The 6,125-nt window shown below is 43.2% G+C and overlaps 1 protein-coding gene across 1 annotated transcript in view; it reads left to right on the forward strand.

Moving 5' to 3' along the window:
* The window catches only part of LOC131681819 (alpha-2Db adrenergic receptor), a 580,412-nt gene that overhangs the window by 548,119 nt on the left and 26,168 nt on the right, over window positions 1-6,125 (forward strand). The gene's annotated exons all lie outside the window — the stretch shown is intronic.

A 6,125-nucleotide genomic window follows, 5' to 3' on the forward strand; every position in this document is an offset into this window, starting at 1 on the left:
TTTGTGTCATGTGGCGTGTACGTACTTGAGCCGTAGAAAAGTCTATTCTTCACATAAATCTCATGAATTTATTTATTCAGAGCTGGTGAGATCGTTTCATGTCATTTTTCAATGTTTTTCTACCTTCATATATATTTTACTTTTTGTAAATACGTGCCAGAATCAAAAATATTTTTCATTCTGGAAGTGCGAATATATTGCAAATATCCAAATGATACGTGAATGTATTCGGGCAGGGCTTATTGCATATGAAGGCGGCCTCAGAATGTACGTGTAGGAACAGACATTCTTGAAATGGGTCGTTGGATGTACAATAGAGCTATCGCCTTTCATTTCCAGGACTAAACATGTGTACATCTATCGATAAAAACAAATATATCATTACATAGATGCAGACAAGCTTCTTCCATAAAAGCACTGCCGGACAGTGGGAAATGGATTGTACACACACACTGAACCTACATCAATTAAAGGAAGCTAATCGCGCCGTAGGCCGCTTTTGCTGTTGTTTTATGACTTAATAGCTTAAAATATTGCGAGAATAGTGTAAATTGACGGTGTGATTTCATCATCATATCCTAATTATTTTACCATGTATGTGAGTGAATCAAGCCACCAAAAAAACACGCCCGCTTAGCATCCACAACGTCATCTGAACTTGACTAGTTAATGCAACGATTTCACTGATTGTGGATGGAGAATTCTTCGTAGAAATGCCATCGATTAATGAATTCAGAGCAACACGCTGGTGAGATCATTTTATGTGGTTCTTCAAAAGTTATATATTTTACCTCATTGTAAATACGTGCCAGAATCAAAAATATTATTTTAGTTCTGGAAGTAGGAGTATATTGCACATATCCAATTGAAACGTGGATGTATTTGCACGGGGCTTATTGTATATAAAAGAGGCCTCAGAATGTACGTGTATGAATAGGCATACTTGAAATGGGTCGTTGGATGTACAGTAGAGCTATCGCCTTTCATCTGCAGAGCTAAACATGTGTACATCTATGGATAATACAAAATTTATCAATAAATAGATACAGACAAGTTTCTTTCATTAAAGTACTGCCGGTCAGTGGGAGATGGATTGTATTACCACACACACACACGCGCTGAACCTACATGAATTGAAGTGTTCACATTTTGAATGGCGATTCAAAACATTTTATTTAATACATTAATATGCCTAAAACTATTTGGGGGAAGTTTGTGTTTTTGTCTTATTCATAAAAAGATGGTAAAAATATTGGAAGAGATATTTTGAAGAAATTAAGCCTCAAAAAAACTTTTCAACAATTGAAAATAGACTAGAACTATTTTGGACTATTTTATTTTAAATACAGCTGTTTTGCAGCAGTTATTCGCAATAGAAAGTTCTGCAAAACTTGCCAAAGTCTGCATCTCTTTGTATTTCCTAGAAAAAAGAAAACCTAAATCAACATGTCACGTTTAGTGGGATTAATCAATAAACCGGCAGTATCCAAAGAATGAGCTTTTTCAAGCTATAAGATTCTCTCATATTTTTAATTACTCCAATTTGATTCGGGATAGCATCTCTGGTCATGCTATCAGCGAACTAGGACATATTTGCTTGCTGTATCTTTTAAACGAAACAAAATGGGTAATTTCTTATAAAAAAAAATTTGCTTGTCATTTCATACAAAGCACTCCCGAATCGATTACAATTGAGTGTTATCTTAAATTCAAAGACAAAAAATGAACAGCGCAGAAGAATGTGCACAACGGTAGCAAGATAATGGTTTTATGGATCCAAGGAACCCTTGGATTGGCGATCATGGAATGGAGTACCCTAGAACATCAAGCAGAAAAAAACGAAAAGTAGTCGTCGGAAGCGGCCAAGAAGTCCTTGGATATAAGGCAAACGCAGCACTGCTAAAAGTTAGGAAAGTTAGCGAGGCGAAAGGTAAGTACCAGTGAATGCAAAACCGTGTCCTACTCAATGCAGAAGAGACTAACAACGTGCCCAGCGGATGTGAGACCAGAAAGTTCCAAGAAACGGTAAAATTCAGGCACCGAAACGTCTGATCTGTGCAAACGAAGAAGGTAACCATCGGTTACTTACAAAAAGCCCGTGATGTCCGGACTTCAAACAGACGACTGCACTACGACACAGCACAACACTTGCTGCGGCGATCTGTAGTGAAATCTAAGTGTGATCTAGCTATCGTCTCGGAGCCAGACTGTATCCCGGCCGGCGATGGGAACTGGATATCGGATACACAGAAGCAGTGGCGATTTGGACTACGAGAAGATATCCTTTGATATCACCAACATTAATAGTATTTTTCTATAGCTGCCACGCACCTCCGCGATGGAGGATCGATCAATTCACAGAAATGCTCGGCAAGCCGGCAGAAGAGATAACCGATCGGAGACCAGTGGTCATAGCCGGAGACTTCAACTCTTGGGCAGCCCACCGCAGGGAAGGTTAAGAAACAGTTTTTGATGGTACCTTCTACAGTCTCTGACTGGCAGAAAGTTTGAACTGGAGAGTTTGCGACAAGTACACCCACAGTGACTACCACGCGATCCGATACACGATTGGTAGCAATATACAGTTGGAAGCACGTGTGACTCAATCAACAAAACGGAGGTAAACAATAAAGTTTGACAAAAGAGTGCTTGTCGAAGCGTTGAGGTTTGAGTGAAATCATCTAATCTTCAGGGCAAATGAAATAATAACCGCATTGGCAAGAGCGTGTGATGCAACCATACCGGGAGAAGGTACACCAAGGTACAGTTGCTATCCAGCCTTCTGGTGGAGCTCGAGCCCGGAGAAGAATGCAGAAAAATCTAAATCATCGCACAAGGCGGCACGAGCCGCACCTTATAAGAAAATCAAGTTCAGTAAGAAAGCCTACCAAGGGGAACTTTGTCGCAACGCCAATTCAAATCCGACACATATAGACACCGTTACCATGGCGAAGATGACAGGACTGGCAGTACCACTGGATAGCCCTGGTAACAATAGATGTTTTATGGTAGTTTTATAGCCACTCCTAAAACTTAGATTGCACTTGTAGCATGCTATAAAACTTCAATTGTTACTTGGGAGGCATCCGGAGAGGATGAGAGCCACCGTAAAAGCGCTATTTCCACAGCTTTATCCAACGGGCCAGCCGCCCATTCCGTACGGGACTCAGGATTACCATGAACAAGAAACTCGAGAAGCCAACAAGGAGCCATACGAACCAAGAAGGCCTTGGTACCAAACGATATCCCCAAAGTGGCTCTGAAAACATCAATGCTTAGGAACCAAGACATGTTCAGGATCCAGGTACAAAAGTGTTGTTGCCGAAGCCAGGTAACTCTCTGGAAATTCTTAAGCATATATACGTATACATCTGTTGGATGCAGTCGATAAATTGTATGCAATAGTAATCCTTAACAATTTTACAACAAACACAGAGGGAAAGAATTACAACCAATACCATTTCTCTGGTCTATCCTATATGCAGTTCAGCTTCCGGAAAGGTAGATTCACATACGAATGTGGTGCTGTGGGAGCTATGGAAGCTGCGCAGAAGCAAAACGTAAAGGGAAGCGGAGTGGTTATGCTGGATGTAAAAATGCCTTGAACAGGGCTAGTTGGGCTGCAATTGCCGATTCGCTGCGAAGAAGTGCCTTTGTAGGATTTTGAGGAGTAACTTTCAAAACCCCGACAATGATCTACGAAACTGACAGTGGAAAAAGAAGTGTAACCGTAACAGCGGGAGTTCCACAGGTTTCCGTACTCGGTACGACCCTTTGAAATGCTATGTGTGATGTGTTGAAGCTGCGTTTCCCTAAATGCTTGAAGATTGTCGGTCGTGGACGACGTGGTGTCTCTAGTGATCCGCGAATTATTAGAAGAGGTAGAAGTACTCGCAATGCAGGCGATAGATGCTGAGGAACACTTGATGTTCGAGAAGAAGCTGGCGTTAGCTCACCACGAAACCCAAGTGGTCTTGATAAGCAACCGAAAAACAGAGAAGTAGGCTAGACTTCCGATCAGAGCACCTGATCTAAGTCAGATAACTGAAAGTAATGATAGACGATCGGCCACATCAACTACGCATGCGGGAGGGCCTTAAATGTTATCTCGGATCATGCCCAAAAATTCGGTGATCAGCAGTAGTAAAACGCGATAACTGGCGAGTGTTTCCACATCGGTGCTCAGATACGCGGGAGCTATCGGGTGTCATGACGGGCTGCAGATGAAGGGGATCTCGACCATGCGAGTGTCTAGTGTCTAGAACTAGCTAGCAGCAGAGGTAGCTGGAGCGACTTCCATAAACCTTCTACTAGAAGAAGAGTGTTATTATAGTAATCGAGGTACGAGAGGAGTCCGTAAACAAGCCCGAGCTGATTGTAACGTGTACAATAACGTTGTAAACAGCTGGTGGAGGCGAAGCGAACTTCCACAAGAAGCAGTTCTTGTTTGGTCACGGCTGTTCTAAGAAATATCTGAACAGATTTGGACACGTGAGAGTATCGTTCTGCACCACATGTGGTGATACAGGGGAAGCATCTGAGCCCGTTATCTTCGATTGCCTGCGCTTTTAAACGGGATAGGCTCAAAGAATATGTGCGGCCGGAGAAAATTGGGTGGCGGTGAATAGAAAAGTCGTTCAGATCATGTCAGCGTTGCAACGAATATGACGGGACGTGCAACAACTTTGGGCTTTGGATCATCGAGGCACTGATGAACAGGAAGTCACCTATCAACCGTTATCGTCGGGTTAACCTTGGCACTCAACATGTCAGCCTGCTGAAGAAAACTAAAGAAGATAATCGGGCGCGACCGGAGAAGGCTAGATCTATCACAGGGGAGCGTCACGTTGGTCGTCCTCATTTGGAATCGTAGGACTGATCTCGGCATCTGACCGGCCAGCATTTAGATAAGGCTGACGAGCTCCGCGTCTCGATGGTAGACGCCATCCCCACAGTTATCGCGAGCGCGGAGAAAGCATTGACACAAATGAGAAAGAAGAATACTGTCGAATTGCCGTCAGGAAACTGTCTTAATCGAAGTGAGTACAGCAAACGAGCGGTATCTGCTAGAAACTGCCACAAATGATGTTCATGGGCAAAGCACAGTAATGAGCAGGAAGCGAATATGAACTAGCAGCGACAGCTACAGACTGAGAGCTGTCACGGCCAATTCAGGAAGTATGCTCATCAGTTCTGCGTTCATCTCACTACCTGGGTGTTGAAGAAGCGCAGGAACACGTGGTCTTCGACTGTCCGAGATTCGAAGAACCGTGAAGCGAGCTACCGGCTCTAAACGAAGAGAATGTCGTACAGGAGATGTGAAAGGAGAAAGGCGTTGAAATACCAACAGTAAAGTGGTCGATGCAGAGGAAATGGATAAGAGATCGACGAACCACTGCCCAGATTTAACAGTTTGAATAAGTACACCTTACCGGTCGCTGTGTAGTAGGCGAGATCTACTGCTGGGGACTAGCTTGAGTAGTTTGCGTCGATGTACCGACCTCGCTACCCTATCCGGTAGTTCATGAGCAGGCTAGTTACACCGCCAGGGACTAGATCGAGTACATCCTGAAGAAGCAAGGAACTGAATGACTCACGATAACGAGCATCGAAAGAAATCCACCAGCGGGGAACTCACTGTGGGAGTAGGTTAGTATCAATGCTGAGAAATATCCGCTGAGTACAAATAACTCATTGTTTTGGGTTTTGACGTATGTGCCAATACTTTATTTAAGACGGAGTAAACGAAGTCCCAAGGGTTGCAGGTTTAAATCCTGCCTCTGAGAAAAAAATTCAACATAATTGCTTTCGTTTACCTCATCATTTCGATCTATTTTCCCCGCTGGATCCACTGAGAGCTAAATGACTCACGAAACGGGAAGCGAAAAGTAGCACGGAGTTATCGGTCGAGTATATCCGAGAGAAGTTTGGGTTATATGGCTCAAGTACGTAGAAGACAGCGTAATAGGAGATGCAGTGAATGAAGGAAAGCAAGAGGAAAGTCTTCATCATCAACCATTTCATGGATCAAGTACGGTTCCAGTGGGAGACCGGACTGAGGTTAAAAAGTTGGTTTTCCGAGTGATTACATAACTTTTCTATACGAGTAAAGCAAAAATCTACTC

Source organism: Topomyia yanbarensis, chromosome 1, assembly GCF_030247195.1.
Source record: "Topomyia yanbarensis strain Yona2022 chromosome 1, ASM3024719v1, whole genome shotgun sequence".
In the NCBI taxonomy this organism is placed as follows: Eukaryota; Metazoa; Arthropoda; class Insecta; order Diptera; family Culicidae; genus Topomyia; species Topomyia yanbarensis.